Here is a 19,139-nt window from a genome sequence, read left to right as displayed (position 1 = left end):
CAAGCATTGGATAAAGTGGTTATTCATTAGCACTTCCAGATAACACTTGGCTTCCCTGGAAGGATATTGAGTATGCAAAATTACAGCGGACTGGTTATGGGATTACTGCGGTGGCATAGTCTAAGTCTCTGTGAATCAAAACTGTGGGCTGGTGATATGTGTTTCACAGTTTAAATAAACTGAAAATAGTACTAATGTTTGTACATGTTACTTAATTTAGTCCTAAGTTATTATTAAAATATTTTAGTTTTCATTAAGCAGTTTGGGTACTATTTGGAATTGTTTTCCCCCTAAAAATAGTACATTTAAAACCAACTCAAAATATTTTCCACATAGAAAATGCTTTATATTTGTATATATTTGTTATATAATCCACACGGTCTTATCACAGGGCATATTGGAATCACAGCACCAGTCAGTGGGGGAGGAGCAACATAAATAACAATGATGATTTTTCCACCAGGAAGTTGTAATTCTGAAAGTGGAGGGCTAAAGAAACCTTAGTATTGGCAACTAGAGTACCTTTTCATGTCCCCTTCAGGCTGAGTTAATTCTAGGGTCTCCTCTTTGACCTGAGTTATGAATCATGAGCCTCTAAGTAGAAAAGAGAGATTTAGAGATGGCAAACCTCTACCTGAATGAAGACGGCAATGACATCTCATTTTTGAGTGGGACCTGATAAGTGTCTGTTGACTGAGGTAATTAATGTTAATTAACGTCCGGTAACAATGATCAGTTAGGTACTAAAAACAAAGCAAAAACACAAATTTAATTTTTTTTTTTGTAATTCAAAGAAGTTTGTTTGAAAATACCTTTTTTAAAAAAACGTGTTGATGGTTGTGCAGGGGTCTTTTATTATTTAGTTAGTTTCAAGTTTTTATTTCAATTCTAGTTAGTTAATATATAGTGTAATATTAGTTTCAAGTGTAGAATTTAGTGATGCATCACTTACATACAATACCCAGTGCTCATCACAAGTGCCCTCCTTAATACCCATCACCCACTTAACCCATCCCCCGCCCACCTCCCCTCCAGCAACCCTCAGTTTGTTCTGAGTCGGTTTGCGTCCGTCTTTGACCCATAGTCTTAGAGTAACACCATCATTATTTAGCCTTAAACTAAACAATGAAAAAACAAAAACAAAAAACGAAACACCAAAATTTTTTGTACTACAAATTATTTTTTCATTTGAGGCACTACATGTGAGTGTGTGTGTTGTACATTTCTGGGTATGTACAGTGCAAAGATCTTAGTAAATTTAACCAAGTGACATAAAAATATAAAGAGCTAGATTCCTGAAAAGTAATTTGAAGTTAACAATTTCCTTACCACTGTAATACATATTATGGACTTTTTTATTTTTGTGTTCATTTTTATCTATCTGAAGATTTAATTAATCCATACATACATAAGCAACACTCAAAAGAGTATGTATTTAAAATGGCACTTACTTTTTCAAGAAGACTTGCCAGTAATTGGAACATCTCTATCTACCTAGATAAGAGAGGAAAAAAAATACTGTAGTCTTTTTAAGTTTTAGTGCAACATTTCACCAAAGACTACAACATGGAACTTAAAGAGAACTAGTAAAATCTCAGACTTGAAGTATTTTTAGCTTGTGCTGCAATACGGAGTTGTGTTCTGTAGATACACACTCCTCATTTTCTTTGCTGTTTCACGCCAAGTATTTTGACTGCACCATCCTCAAATATCAATTTGGAAAAACATGTCTGTCAGCAGCTCATTTTCCCATCAATTTAAGCTACTAAACTATAAAATTGTTGCAAACTGCAGATGGCTTTAAAGATTGTGTTGACTGTATAGAAAATATGCTGGATGCTTTCTAAATGTATAGCAAAATAAGAAGCTTTTTTCTAAGCCAAGACATTATATCTTTTTCAATGAAAGCCAGGAAAATACTTAGATTGTCTTCCAAACACTCTCCATCAGTCTTTTAGGAAAAATATGCTTTCTAATAAAAAAGAAGTTCAAGAGAAGATCTCCATGGAAGAAAAAATGTTAGGGTACCCTCAACTTTTGAGAGCTATTTTCCTACTATATGATCCAAGACAGAGTACAGAAACAGACAATATATAGTTTTGAAAATCATATTTCCACAGTGATGGCAGAGATTTAAAAACTACTTTATCGGCTCACTTACTAAATACAAAAAAGAAATTTCAAAGCAATAAGAGGGCAAATCCTTATTTGTATAGGTATCAAAAGAGAAGCCAGTGTAATTATATAGTAAACCAAGTTACAACCAGTGCAACATCTATTAAAAGCATTTTACCAGCTTTCAGAATATTTACTACTATGCCTTAAAAGTCTTTGCAAATGTGAACTTTTAAAAATTATATTTTATTACCTTCAGAGACTTGTTCTGTAGACTTGGGCTAATCTTCAATGCTGTGCATTGTAATAAACAGCATGAATAGTGGGAAGTAGTATATTTAAATAATGGAATCCTGAAAAGGTAAATTTTAAAAATGTGTTAAAGACAATTCTACATCAAGTTCCGTATGTTCCATGTGACTAATAAGAGGTGGGGGAAGGACCTTATGTACCTTTAAATACACTGAAGATTACCAGACATGAGCCCTACAGAAGCATATTCAGAAGTAAATGTATGGATTAGAGGAGAGACCTCAGGACAGAGGCTAGTAGACTGGTTTCCATTCTCACTTGCTGCAAATCTTTAAACAAGTCCAAACTTCAGATTCCTTATCTATGAACTGAAGATTTTGGACAAAATTGTATCTAAAACCCTATTAGCAAGAATATTGTGATTCTAGCCTGTAAAGGAACAAAGACTCACTTAGTTATTTTTCTTTCAAATTCATATCCCAGATTCTTAAAATGATTTTTACATACTATTAACTATTGTATTCTTATTATTTCTAATGATTTTAGATAATTTTACATGTAAAAATTCTAGCAAACATTCATTCTTTTTGAGTGTGTATGTGTGTGTATTTGTACCTGAAATACAGCTTGCATAATTATAATCAATGTGTACCTCATAAATTTTATGTTCTGCTTTTTACTTTTAACATTATTTCATAAACCTATTTCCAGGTCTGAGGACGAAACTAAACTGCATACATCAAAGTAGTTTCAAAACTCAACATGTATTTCAGAGTTTAGGTATTTTTCTCCACTTGTACATGAGCCCCTCAAATCCAGAAGTCCTCTGTTACTCATCTATCAACTCTAGAATCTAGCAGGGAGCTAACATGCTGACACTCAGTAAAAAATAATAACTAATTATAACTAACATTTATTCAGCTGTTATATCAGATGTTGAACTAATTATGACTCAAAGTATGTCATTTATTTAGTAATCAGAAGTAACTTTTCATAAAAAATACTATTATCATCTAATTTTTTAAATGAGTAAAATGGGGCTCAGGAAACTCAAACAACTTTCTGATTTTACCCAGTTTGTAAGAGGTGGCACTGGTTTTATAATCCAAACAGCAAGCTCTTAACAATCTCACTATACTTCAGTTCATTTTTTTGTACCTATATGAACTTTCATCCTATTGACAGCCCATCAATTTTTTAGATGGACATTTATACTCTCTTTTGGCTATCAGCATTATAAATAATGCTGCTACTATACACATTCCTTTGTGTATGTATGTGTGGATTATTTTCACACTTGAAGAACTCAAAATAACAAAATGTGATATATATATCATTATATAATATAATATATATTATATAATATATTATATATGTATAAATGGAATATTATTCAGCTTTAAAAAGGAAGAAAACTGATACACTTTATAACACGGAGGAACCTTGAGGACAGTGAATTAAGCAAGTCACCAACGGAAAAATACTGTTTAATTTCACTTATTTGAGGCCCATGGAATAGTCAAATTTATAGAGACAGAAATAAGAATGGTAGTTGCCAGGGACTGCGGGGGAGAAGATAATGGGAGTTAGTGTTTAATGGGTACAGGATTTCAGTCTGGAAAGACGAAAAAGTTCTGGAAATGATGGGGATGGTTGCACAACAACATGAATGTAAGTAATGATACTGAACTGTACACTTGAAAATGGTTCAAATGGTAAATTTATGTTAAATTTCATTATATTGAAGAACTGAAATTAAAATTAAGGAATCAAATAAATTTTAAGGATATTGACTACTGTGCAATATTTCTAGATCTTATCTTTTGCTGTTCTTGTTTTATTTAAGTCACCATCACTACAACAGATTTTCAAAAACTACCCCAATGTTTCAAGATCAAATGTATTGATATTTGCAGTTACAGACCTGAGTAAGTATAGCTCATGTTGTTATAACCTGGCCAGCTTATCCTTGAAACACAATGAATCTCAGTGAGGTGAGCAATGGTGTTGTGGGGAGATAAAGCAGGACAGAGCTGAGTTTCGGGTCATTGATTTGTCTGTAGGGCTGGTTTCACAGTTGGTAGCCAGTGTACCACGCAGTTTCTAAAGAGATACAGTAAGTTAATGTTTGCTTTAGACCAAGATCAATATGAAAGAGAGCCAAACTAGTGGGTAGGACAAAACCATAGTTGGAAACTAAAGTCAGACTGAACAACCCATCATGTTCTATTCAAAGAAATAACCAGTAATCGACAGCAAGACAAGGAGTCATTCTCTAGGGGAGGAGCAGAGACTTGCAAGTTCTCAAATCCTCAAATTTGGGAGGGAATTAAAACTTACTTAGATACTGGATCACCCAGAACAATTATGACATACCTAGTGCATGGCTATATGATACCCAGGGCAGATCCCTAGCCAGTTGAACCTCAGGACAGGAAAACTAATTCCAAAATTACCGAACAAGTAAATATGTACCTATTAACTATTGAGCCAGGCCCAGGGCTTTCTCAATAACTTGCTCTATAATTTGAAGATAGTATATTAAGCCCTCAGTGATGAACAAAGAATCTCCCAATTAAGTGAATCATCTTCCTTTTAGACTCTTGAAATTTATTGGCATAGTAAACTTTCAGTAAATATGCAGAAGAAAAGGCAACAGTGTATTGTTGAAAGAGCTTGGCTATAATGCAACATACACAGCTTTTCTGATAATACCATGGATGAATTATTCAGCATGAGTTATTAACTATTGGATGAATTAAACCCTAAAATATTCTTCAGTTCTAAAAGTCTATGACTTAGAAATTGGTGATTTAGAGTTATAAGCAAATAGAAAATTGTCAGCTTGTTTTTTTATCACAGTGTTAAATGTAGTATTTTTTTTCCAAATATATTCAATTGAAATGAAAATACTAAATATAAACCAGAGAAGATAAAAATTAGGTTCAGTAACATTGGAGTTAGCTTTAAGCAGAAATAAAATATCTAAATTTTAAGAAATAATTTTAAGATAATATATAAAAAGAAATTTTTAATTACTGTTTAAATAATAAGCATAAAAATGGATCATATTATTTCTCAGGTAAAATCAATACTTTGGGTCAACAGGTTAATGACTTCACAGTGTTAATTTCCTTTCATCAAAAACAATGGGAAGACATGATTCACACCTGACACTACGATAATTATTTAACATATAATGACAAAGAAAGATACCTTGTTTTCTCCAGAGAGATTATATGTCTAGGGAGAAACAGGTTCTGCTGTAGGAACACCTAAGACACTGAACCCAGCCTCGGCTCAGGGAACCCTTCCTGTGGGAGTGGAGAATGCAGCCTTTGCCTGATAGAGAAGGCCCAGAAGAGTCGTTCTAGATACAAGAACAGCATGAGAGAAACATAGGGGCTTAAAAACACCCTTCTCCTTTAGTGAAATAACAAGTATTTATGAAATATGAGATTTAAAGGAATAATGGAAAATAGGCCAGAAGGTATGCATAGGAGATAGGGTAAGGAAGGCCTTGTATACTTGGACTTTATATTTTTTTGAAACTAGAAAATGTAATAAAAAGTTATAATAATACTATGAAATATTTCTGTTGTTTCCTTTGTTGATGCCATGATAAGAGCATAAATGTTGAGACAAATTCCTTGTTCTTTTTTTGTTGTTGTTTCTTTCAAGTTTTTATTTAAATTCTAGTTAGCATACAGTATAATATTAGTTGCAGGTGTAGAATTCAGTGAATAAATCACTACATTCCATGATTCCTTGCTTTCTAACAAGCTGGGTACTTACTGGAAAATTCCTTCACCTTCATGAGCATTAACATCCATTATATCTCTTTTTTCCCCTCCCATGTCTATGTTTTAATCTGTTTGACTAGATGATCTTTAGCAATGTTTCTCATCAAAAAAAAATTATGAATTCAGCCCTATCAGAACATTACATAATATAAAAATCTCATATATTTAGGACTCCAAAACCTTGCTTGAAGCAGACATGGAAAAAATTTTATCTTTCTGATGTCACTGGCTATGGAAAAGAACAATATTAGAAACAAATGGCAGGAAAGATACAAATTTTATCTCTTTTTTCATAAGAAAATTTTTTATGCCTTCATAAAACTGTTGTTGAAATTGAAAACAGTGTCACAGAGAGAGGCAGTATCCAATAGGACATCAGCCTTTGGAGCATTCATGACAGACTACCATCTGGTATCCAAATTTGTATGTACCCAAATTCCATTTATTAATTAATACCACATCAATGACTTTTCTGGAAATGTATTCCTACTAAGCTCTCATGAGACTGATTTTTATTTATTTATTTATTTATTATTTATTTTATTTTATTTATTTTATTTTATTTATTTGAGAGAGAGAGAATGAGAGACAGAGAGCACGAGAGGGAGGAGGGTCAGAGGGAGAAGCAGACTCCCTGCCGAGCAGGGAGCCTGATATGGGACTCGATCCCGGGACTCCAGGATCATGACCTGAGCTGAAGGCAGTCGCTTAACCAACTGAGCCACCCAGGCGCCCTCATGAGACTGATTTTTAAATGAGAAAGCCAAATTTATTACTTCAATCATCTGCAGTGAAGGATATCTATTTCTCATGACTAATAATTAGATAAGGCATTTCTATTCCTTGTACATCGTTATATTCTCACATTATATTCTCACATAACAAAATGAAGTGGTCACCAAGAAATAGTATTATGTATTCCTACTCATCCATTGGAATCTTAAATTCCACTTCTTTAGGTTATATTCCCTGATATCTAGTTAGTTATATTCCCTGGTTAGATGCTCCAAAGCACCATGCATTGTTCACCTATAGATCTTATAACAAGAACAATTAAGTGATAATTTACATAATTATATTTAAATGACTACCCTCTCCCCAGTGAGCAAGGCCTGTGACTGCCTTTTTTCATTTCCATTTCCCTAATGCTGTGTCAGACAACTGAGTAGAGACTTTGTTATATGGGGAAAAAAGTGTCTACTTTATTCAGCTAGTATTCCAACTCCATATCCTATCTAAAGCACCTAATGACCACCTGATAAAAATATTTATTGTTGGGGCGCCTGGGTGGCTCAGTTGGTTAAGCAACTGCCTTCGGCTCAGGTCATGATCCTGGAGTCCCGGGATCGAGTCCCGCATCGGGCTCCCTGCTCAGCGGGGGGTCTGCTTCTCCCTCTGACCCTCCTCCCTCTCATGCTCTCTGTCTCTCATTCTCTCTCTCGCAAATAAATAAAATCTTAAAAAAAAAAAATTTTTAATATTTATTGTTATTTCAGTCAATACATATTAAATGTGTTCTACATCAGGTATAATTCTGAGATCAGGTAAAGACTTTGTTTTCATACAGCTTACATTTTTAGAGAATAGGTAGAAGAAATTTAAAAAATCAGATAGTAGTATGCCATGCAGATATTTAAAATAGGGTAATGCACTAGATAATGCTAACTGCTCAGAGAAGCCCTTTCTCAGAAGGTGACATATATGGTAACATTTGAGTGACAAGATATAACACCCATGCAAAGATCAGGGAAAAGTCTTCCAAGTAAAAGAAAAGCAAGATCAAATGCCTTGAAATGGGAGTGGGCTTATCATATTTAAAGAACAACAGTGACATAAAAGGTCTGTGATGTTGGAAGAAAATTGACAAGAAGAAAGTAGTGCAAAATGAAATTGAAGTATTAGGTAGAGGCTAAATCCTGTAGGGCTGTGCTGGCCAGGGCATAACCTTGGCTTGAATTTACTTGAGATAGAAATGCATGGGTTTTAAATAGGGAGGAAACAAGATCTGACTCATGTTTTAAATCAGATTCCTCTTCTTTTTGAAGAATAGATGATAAATGATTAAGAATGGAAAGAGAGAGCAATAGGGAGATATTTACAGGAGTCAAGGAGGAAGAAGATGATGTTAGGTTTAAGCTAGTGATGGTAGAGAAAAAGAGAAGTGGAATACATTCAGGATGTGACTTTTATTTATTTCTTTTTTAAAGATTTTATTTATTTAACAGAGAGAGAGATTGCGAGAGAGGGAACACAAGCAGGGGGAGTGGGAGAGGGAGAAGAAGGCTTCCTGCTGAGCAGAGAGCCCGATGTGAGGCTTGATCCCAGGACCCTGGGATCATGACCTGAGCCTAAGGCAGACACTTAATGACTGAGCCACACAGGCGCCCCAGGATGTGACTTTTAATTAGAGTAAACAGAACTGGGCTGGATGTATTATGCTCAAGAGGCCAAGAATAATCATGGGAAACTCAGGATTCTAATGTAAGCAATAGACTATATGTGGTATCATTTACTGAGATGGAGAAGATGAAGAGAAAGCAGTTTTGGGGGTAAGAATCAAGAATTGACATGCTGAGTTTGAAATTATATGTTGATGTCAAGGAAGACTTTGTATACACAAGTCAGGATTTCTCAGGAGAAGCAGAGCTTGGAGATGTAGAATGGGGGATCATCAGCATGTGGAGGATATTTAAGGTGGTGGAACTGAATGAGGTCATTTAGGAACTATAGATAGAGAAGAAGGGGAGCCCAAGACTTAGACCTGATCCATTTAAAAATTAGAGACTCACCAGGGATGGAGCAGCCAGCAAAGAAGGCTGAAGCATAGCCAGGCAGGTGTAAGGAAGTAAGTAAACAAATAAACAGTAGAATGTGGTATCACAGAAGCAAAGGAAGAGTTTCAAGAAAAAATCTTGACCTTGAATCATTTGGTAATGTTGTATAATTTCCTTTCAAAATTCCCTTCTTAACATCCATGATTCTGTTGTCTCTTGACTTTCCTGTGAGCTTCCCTGTCCATTTCTTAGTCATCACTTTTATTAACATTTCTACTTCTCTCTGTGTTTTGAATATTGGCACAGTCTAGAATTCTGCCTTAGACATTTTCTCTTCTAACTTCTTACATCTGCTCTGATGGATTGCATCCTCTTTCCTGACTTAATATGCTTCTTGATCTGGATGATCTTTAAATGTAATTCCAGCGAGAGTAAGAAGAATTTCAACAATATATAGTGGTGATCAAAGGCTTGAATTCTAGTCCTGCCTCTACCAGTTATGAACTGTGTGTAGTAAGATAAGTGACATCAGCCTTCTAGGCCTCAGTGCTCCTTACATATTTCCTATGAGTACAAAGAGATAAGAAGATAAATGATTGCCTTGGTCCTTTACAGTCCACATGGGCCTTTGGAAGGACAAAATTTGGGTGGTGGTGGAATTTTGTGCCAGTGTAATAATGTAATTTTATTTTTTCTCTCCATATATTCTCCCTCTGGTGCTCTATTTCCAGTGTATGCCTATTTTTTTTTCCTACCTAGTGGGCATATTTTCTCATAAACACAATTTGTTGGAAAAAATATTCTCTATTTTAGTAAGCCTCAATTCAACATACAGCCAACGTATACCTAATGAGGTTAATTCTGTAAGATTTGGTGAAGAAACTCTACTAAACCATTTTATACTTGGACAGGGACTATTGAAAGAATAAATCTCATTGGAAATGAGAAAGACTTATTATTGGCTGAATTGAAATTATTTCTCACAAAAATAATTTGCAGTTATTTGCAAAACTTTCTATCACCTATAAAAAAAAAAGGACTACAATAAATGAGAAGGCAAAAATACATTTTGGATGAAGATGGAGACCTCTATATAAAGAAGTAAAAACCCAGTGTGATACATTTTTTTTTTTTTCTGTTTGCAGTGATACGAAGTAAATTTTCTAGTTGGGAAGGTTGTATTTGTTTTGTTTTGTTTTGTTTCCAATATATTATTCCAGAAGAGAGTCCCCCTTTCAAAAATATAGAGTATAAGCCCTCTATGTTAAGGATTCTGTTATAAACACTGGGAGGACTTTCAGACTTCAAAAAGAAAACTATGTACATGCCTCCTATCACTAGAAGTCAAAGTATAGTGTAAGGCTAACCATCAGAAGTGGATATAGAATGACAATGTCTAACTGGTTCCACTTACAACACAGATTTTTCAAACTGACTTGATCCTAATGACCACCGAGGAATCTTTTTTTTTTTTTAAGATTTTTATTTATTTATTTATTTGACAGAGAGAGAGAGACAGCAAGAGAGGGAACACAAGCAGGGGGAGTGGGAGAGGGAGAAGCAGGCTTCTCGCCGAGCAGGGAGCCCGATGCGGGGCTCGATCCCAGGACCCTGAGATCATGACCCAAGCGGAAGGCAGACGCTTAACAACTGAGCCACCCAGGTGCCCCCACCGAGGAATCTTAAGCCCATCACTTGCCCCTTGCACAAATCCCTTTCATTGTTTCCATAATAATTAGCCTGGTGCTGCTATAATTTGAAACAATGTTTTCAGGGAGATTAATTTTTCACACTAGCTGTAGAAGTTCTTCAAGACACCTGGACCATGTTCTCCTTTGATTTTTCTAAGGCACTGGGCTGAGTGGTGAAAGCAAGAGAGTAATTATTCCATGTATGGCAAACTAAAGACACTTATAACCCCTTTGCCACAACATTCCCTGAGGGTTGATATAAATACATTAATCATTCTGCCAGGAACTGAATTTATATTTTAGTTTGCATAAGCATATCATGACAAGCAAGGTATTTTATGTTTCAAGACATCATACTTAATTAAGATTTTTTACCAGATCTTCTTTCCTTCTTTGGAAGAAGAATTTAAAACATTTAATTCTAGCTTCCTAAAAGTTTACAGTAATTTGGACAAATTAAACAAAAAGTAGTATAACTACTTTATAGATTTTAGTTTATTTTTCTAAAATATAAACCAGAAGGATGAATTAGTTACTCCCTTAGTGAAAACTTCTAATACATTCCTGTAACTAATACCATTTATTATAACAAAGTTAAATAATATAGTTGTATTATTGCAATATTATGTTATTGTAAATTTACTAACACAATTATGCCTATTAATTATTGATTTATATATTTTACTATATATACAATTAGCAGCTTCTCAGATACACAATTAACAATGATAAAACTCTTGAGAGAGAAGCTAATAGTTTGTAACTAAACAGAGTAGAAAGATCTATTTAAGTTGTATTAAAGTTTTGTCTCTATAATAAATTCAGAATATATACAATCCTCATATATCTATCCACACACTGAATTATGTTTTTAAAATGCCACGTGGTTAGTGTTATTCCTTATAGATATTCTAAGAATAATTTTTAAAAGATTAAATAAATGCTCAAAAGCAAATACAGTTCATACACACAATTACTAATTCCCTGTCACATGTGTGTTGACATTTATGAATTAAGAAGCATGGCTTATACCTGATCACATTTGTTTATTTATTCTTTGGGATAAATTAGCAATAACATATAAAACCTCTGAACTGATCCTTGGGGAAATATGCACTGGTGTTTATACATATGAAAATGGATGGCTGGCTGGGGGGGGGGGGGTGCTCACTGGACTATGAGTGATATTGGCCTGGGCCTCTCCTTTTACAATGAAGTCAAGGTGGGTGGGGGGAGGCAGAAAATTCCTGGGGTGCAGCCATAGCAGTCACTATGTCTGAAAAGGTCAGACCTCCTGGGATGATGAACTTGATATGACCCAAGTATCTAGTTTGGGTCTCAGTGCTCAGCATATTCAGAGATAAGGCCAGTCCATGTAGATAGAGTTATCTGTGTACCAGGGCCTTTAGTATAGGGTGAATGGTATCCAGGTCATCAGTGAACTACTCAAGTCTCTCTTCTCCAACCGTGAGGATGTCAGACATCTGTATGGAGTGTGGGCTCCAGAAAGGTCTGTATCTACGTAAATCCTAGGCCCCTCCCAAACCATGGCCTGAGCCTCGACTGATGTGGGCCCCAGCAAAAACTGTACCTCTTTCTTTCCCTGCCTACTCCTCTCCTATCCCTGCCCCACAGCTCTGCATAGAATTTTGCCCATAACCGTAAGGCCCTTAACTGCTACAGCCCTGGGCTTCATGTTCTGAAGGCCATCAAGTGGTGGCCTAGATGGCTAATTACTTTTCAGTGTAGACTCCTAATTTAGACAGTCTGTGGTCAAGTCCTGGGTACACCACTAATTAATTAGAGAATTTTGAAGTAAGTCACACAACATCATTAAGACTGAGTTATCTTTAAAATGAAAAAATATCATACTCTAGTTTCTCTTCAGATCGTATAAATCTTTCACCTTTTAAAATGAAAAAATATTGATTTCATAGGTATTAGATATGAGACCATAAATTATGCCTAGTTCCCTGCAATGAAAATATGATAGATGTCTTCGTTCCTTTTTATTCCTCAATATAAAACATTGTTTTCCCAATATTCAACTAAGTATGGTTTTTACATATTCACTAGGTGGTCGCACATTCATACCTAGTCTGAGAACATGAAAACCACTTTAAGACAAATCTGGGGAAACAGTGCAAAAGAATTTCTTAGAAGCCCATCATTCCATCCCCATCTCCTCCCCAGTCTTTCTATCATCATCCTCTGCACTGCCCTCAGTACTCCTTCCACACTGAGCCTCTGACTTCTCACACGCCTCTTCGATACCACTCTTCTTGCTTTCACCTCTTATCTACCTTGAAACTCCTCTTAGCCTCAGCTCAAATATCTGCTACATAAAATAATCATTGACACTTCAGGGAGAGTTGAAATCTCTGATTTGTGCGCCCCAGAATTCTAAGAACTCCCCATATGAACATTATTTCCGTCTTCATCTGTGAATTTAAAGAGACATCCCTCTAATGGCTGCTTTTTATATTTTTCTTCTCAGGAATACAAATATCTTCCTTTGAAAATAAAAAAAAATCAACATTAATGTCACGGGTTTTCAAGTTACAGACTTAAAACATACTTTAAAGGTTGTATACATTATCATCTCATTTTTTATCAACAAATGTATTTTCTGGATTGATGCCAGTTTTCTTGATCACAAGATGACTATATTACATCCAGTCTTACAGATATTTTTGTTCAACTGATTTTTTCTTTGTCTGAGTTTGGGCAGTATGATCTGCAAGTCTTGGGTTAATGATGACAAGGTTTATGATGACAATAAACAATAATAAATAAAATCTTTTGACCATTTGAGAATATAATTAAATTAATGAAAAATGTTATTTAATTCTGGGTTGGTTATTTGTAAGGTCTCCTAGTATCTAAATAGTTGATTCATCCCTTAAATGCCACCTATAAATTTTGTAAGGATCAGGTGTTGGGGTTGGTTAAAAGTTGAATATCAATCAGGTAAATATTAGGCGATATAATAGACTCATTTAGCATTGTTTGAAAACATAGTTTTCTTTTGAGGGCAACACTCCTTCTGTATCTTCATATCTTTTTTATTTTTTGTGACTTCCCAACCAGAACCTAATCCAATAGTATTTTCTGATGACTCATCTTCATGCAATGTTTCAAAGCATTCAACATTTCACACACACACACACACACACACACACACACACATACACACACTTTCAAAGTCATGTTTCATAGGCTTTTATAACACATAATTAACTGTATGATTATAATAGTAAGAAAAACTTGCATGATCAATGTTGGGGAACAAACACAAATGACTCTTGGTAAGCACAACTTGTAAGAGAAAATAGGTGTATGTAAATGAAAGATAGCTTGCAGTTGACTACAAGCATTCAGTGTCCTGTGGGCATCGCTCAGCTGTTTTGTACAGGCAATAGAGAACTTTATTTGGGACTGAGAATCCCTGAATTGTACTTACACTGAGTGAAAACATCTACTTGGGGGTAAACTCATTTATTTGTATAATTCCTAAAAAACTACACAAATAGTTTATGAATATTGAGTCAAGATGTGCCACAAGAATATTAGTCCAAACCATTCTGTTAGATGGATAAGTCCAGGTTAGAATAGAGAATGGCAACTGTCTGAGTGCATCTGACAGAAGAGGAGAAAAATGGTAGAGTGGAGCAGACTTTAGGAGAGGAATCTGGATTCCAGTCCCTATGTCTTCAGCACAGGCCAGGCCATGCCTCTGAGCCTCAGGTTCCTTAGCTGCAAAATGATGCGCCCATCTGTACTCCTAACACACAACTAAAAGAGGTGATGAATATGGAAACCTTATAAAAGTGAAAAGTGCAATGAAAACAATATATGATCTATTATATTTTACATGCTATATTTAATCCATTAAAAATCAGTTTTTAAAATGGAAAAAGACATTAGATGGTTTTCAAATTTGTTTAGTTGTCAAACTTTATTTTAAACAGAATCTTATATGGAGCTCTGCTATCCATTATAAATACTACCAAAGACATAACATCCAGTCGATTACAGGAGGAAAATCCAGGGTCCTACTTTCTGAGTCTTTCTCTCATCCTGTCAGGAAGCCATTAAAGCATCTTACCTTATTCATAAGTCCACAAAATTCAGTTGAACACCAGAGATCCAGGCCAGAACTCACATTTTGCAGATAAGGAGTCTGAGGATCAGAAAGGCCAAACAAGAAATCTATAGGGACTCAGGGAAAGAGAAAGTCTGTGGTTTCACTATTAGCAGTTCCTACTTTTTGACAATTTGCTCATGCAGTGCCTTCTGAGAGCTCTACTTAACATGTTACTGTATTTGCTGGTTCACTGAAAGGTTATTGCCAGCATGTGAACACATGAGAGCACTCTCAGCACTGCACCTAAGGCCAGCTCCTTGGGAAAGGTTATTCATTCACCGTGAAACTCTCTGGCATCTGCCATGTGCCAGTACGAAACATATTTTGCTCAATTATTTTTTAATAAGCCAAGTTTGTTCGCATAAAATGTCAAGATAATGAAATATCAAACAGTAAATAGTTTCTTCTGGAAATGTTTTGGATAGTAGAGACAAAACACATAATTTTTATGTTCACAGATAGTATTGTAATTCTAGACACTAAGGCAGTCTCAATTATCATCTCTCCCTTTCTCTCTCTCTCTCACACACACACACACACACACACACACACACACTTATACAGATATAAACACCCACAGCAAAAAAAAAAAAATTGCTCAAATGAGTAAACGTTTTTTTCAAAATATTTTACCATGTTCTAGTACATCAGTTCTAGATAGTTAACAAGCAGAAGGTCTTTTGTCACAAAACCTCCCAGGCTAGAAAGGGTTATCACATACTCAACACAAGACATTCTTGTGTTTTTATTTTCCATGTTAGTAGATTTTATTGTGAAGACTGACACTTCTGTCCTAATGAATTTAATAAAAGTATTCAAATGTTTGGAATAATAAGAGCCAAATTGGGAACAAATATTTTATATATATATATATATTTTTTTTTCCCCAGAAGGCTAGCCTCTGCCTAACCTTCCACCTTTATTATTTTTTTAATTTATTTATTGACAGAGAGAGAGACAGCGAGAGAGGGAACACAAGCAAGGGCAGTGGGAGAGGGAGAAGCAGGCTTCCCGCTGAGTGGGGAGCCGGATGCGGGGGCTCAATCACAGGACCCCGGGATCATGGCCTTAGCCGAAGGCAGACGCTTAAAGACTGAGCCACCCAGGCGCCCCAGGAACAAGTATTTTAAAATGATTGGTGCAACTATTCAACCTTTCTGAGATAATACAGTTGGTTCATTTATGAATGTGGGAAAAGTTTGAGTAAGACAAGAGGAGCCCTAAGGGAATGGAACTCAAGTATGCCCGGAAATAATACTTTAGGAAAAGGGGAACATTTTTGACCCTGTGGGAGAAACTGGAATTAAATTTGTGTTGTAAAATTGTAAACAAAGGATAGAAACCAGTGGGGTTAACTAGGATGTAACTATAGGGAAAAAAAACTAGCAAAGGAACTTTAAAGAACAAACAATGTGGTAAAGGGAACAATTTTGAATACATATTATAAAAATAAGCAAACTAAATAGAAAAGGATAATTAAGAAACAAATGAAAACAAATAGTATTAAAGTCAACTAAAATTTTGCCAATGATTGAAAATGAATTTGACAATATGTGGAAGTCAGCAGTCATATCTTTGGCAATATTTACTTGAAGAATATATTTGTTCATTGTAATTGGAGTATTTTACTGATAAAAGCTCCATTTTGAATATTTCCTTTTATTCATGATTGAATTAATGATAACTTTCCATCTAATATTGGACTTAATTAAAGATCTCCTGTTCAGAAACCTGTTTCCAACTTCGTAAGTATTCCCACCAAATAGATATAATTAAGTGATAATATTTTTCACAGTTTCAAGGAGCTTTGTCCTGGAATTTGTCAAGGTGGCTAATTCTTTCTTCTCTCTCTTTCTCTAGCATTCACTCTTTGTTTAGAATGATAAACCTCTACTGGAATATATGCCCCACCCTGTTTTACTTTCTCTGCTCTTCCAAATCAAAATAGAGAAGCAGACCTAACTTGGTACACGTGAACACGTAATTGAATGGCTTCTTTTATTCGGTAGAATGTTCCAGATATCAGTTCTGATTTAGATATACTTAGATTCTTCTTGAGCTAATAGCTAAGTTAACTGTGTATTAAATTGGGATCAGTTAGGATGTACTGTATCATACTTTCCTTTGAAAATGTTTTTCTAAAATATCTGTTCAGAGTTTAGGATAGATTAGAAGAATTCCTTTGTTAAATCATTCTCAATTAAACAATATTTATTCAAAACTTAACCACTCAATCACAGTGCTGTAGATGATACAAAGAAGTATCATGCACTTTATCAAGGGAGACAAATATGTATTCTCACAACTGTATTTTAAAATAAATGTTGATACATTTTATAAAATAGATCCAATTAAGGGACTATGAGAGGATCTTTGCTCTCTGTGCATGAGTTTTTCTCACACTGTGCTCTCCTCACGTGGTTGAGGCCTGTGTCTCCTGTATTGCTGATGGATTCTCTCCACAATGGCCCTTGGAAAATGAAAAATTGACTGGATTGGCAGTCTTCCAGCATCTTTCTCCCAGGGGCATTAGTAGCAGGGGCAGGGGTTAGGGGGAGAAGTAAAGATTCTGTTCTGCTGCATTTTCAGCCAATGACCTCTATTCTCTAGAAATAGGGAAATACATAATCCTAAACTGCTAATTGCCCTTTTTCCCTTATGTTAGTCATGGGAAGAAATGTTCTGTTCTTTCATAATAAAACAAAAGCTTATATCTCAAATGCTTTCTAACCACTGTAGTTCTAGTATGCAAAGATTTCTATGATTAACTGAATATAAAGTAAATGTGATGTGGAATCTCATTCATCACATATTGACTTTTTGTTTTGCTTTTTTTTTTTCCAATTAAAATACCACACAGAGCAAGGATTTTAATAGTGAAAATATTTGGGATCATCCCTCATGGCCAGGGAGATGGAGGAACTTGTCTTGGAACATAAAATGTAGGGAGGTACTGAAAAACTCAGTAATGAAGGTACATAATTTATTCTGTAATATTTGTAAAAATGAAAACCACATCACAATTTCAAATAAAGGCCAATCAGTGATGTTGATTTTGCCTATTGCCTCAGGCTGTGTCTCAGCACAAACTGGCATTGTCTCTGAAACTTCCAAGTCAATCAATGGCCAATGTTGAATTGTCATTCAAGATTCATTTGTTCATTTAAAGACATTCTAAGTGGGTAGATCTGTAGTATATAGTTATGAAGCAAGTTTGTCAATTTGGTCCCAAATTTATTTTTCCTTGAACTGGTAAAACTGACAAATCATTTTAAGGACATATAGAATTTACCATACTAACTTGTTTTATATCTTTTTCAACTTTGCAGTTCTCCTTTCTAATCTCTCCTCTAGTGGTCTTATTTAACGTATAAGTTATAATTAACTTTTTGGGGATTTCTGCTTTTTTTCTGCAAGATGTACTGAAAAAAAATATTGTTTTGATTTAGGAATCAAAAGGACTGTGTTCTAGGGGTCATTCTCACACCATCTGGATAAACTCAGTTTCTCCATCTATGAATAAAGTGATTATATTTATAATTTTAAATATTCTTTAAGATTTCTGGATATTCATATTTTAAAGAAACTTTAATCTTAATGATTTTATTCTTAATATCTTAAAGATTTTTCTACTATCAAAATTACTATTCTTTAGTCTCTATTTTATTTCCTTTTTCTAGTTAGCCATATTGATAATAAGATTGGGACTATATACATGAATCCTATATACATATATATATGAATCCTATATACATATATATATAACTGTATTATAACATTTATAAATCAAAACAAAATTATATACCAAACTCTACAAAAATATGTTCATACAAAGAAACCCAAACAAATATTTGTATTTTCCTAAGAGAAATATAATAAAGGGAAGATGGTGTTAAGAATAGTTTCTTGGTTTTAGTAGATACGTGAAAGTTAGAGCCTTTTTGAAGGAAGTGAATTTTAATGCTTGAAATATTTATGGAAGTTTAACCACTGCAATAGTAGACATTCCTTTTTATTGCTAAGTAGTATCTCATGTATTCCATTGTATGGTTGTAGTTTGTTTATTCATTCACTGGTTAAAAGACATTAGTTTTTTTGTAATATTTGGCTACGAAGGATAAAGCTGCTATACATTCTCATCAATGTATTATTTATACGTCTTTTAAAAAGTTATACTAAGGTTTAGAATGTACATTTTATTTTACTTTTATTGAAGTATAGTTGGCACACAATACTACATTAGTTTCAGGTGTACTATATAGTGATTTGACAACTTTATACATTATGCTGTGCTCACCACAAGTTTAATTACCATCTGTCACCATACAACACTATTACAATATCATTGACTATATTT

This window comes from Mirounga leonina, unplaced genomic scaffold (genome assembly GCF_011800145.1).
Source record: "Mirounga leonina isolate KUSES-001 unplaced genomic scaffold, KU_Mleo_1.0 Mir_53, whole genome shotgun sequence".
In the NCBI taxonomy this organism is placed as follows: Eukaryota; Metazoa; Chordata; class Mammalia; order Carnivora; family Phocidae; genus Mirounga; species Mirounga leonina.
This window is presented reverse-complemented; position numbering follows the sequence as displayed.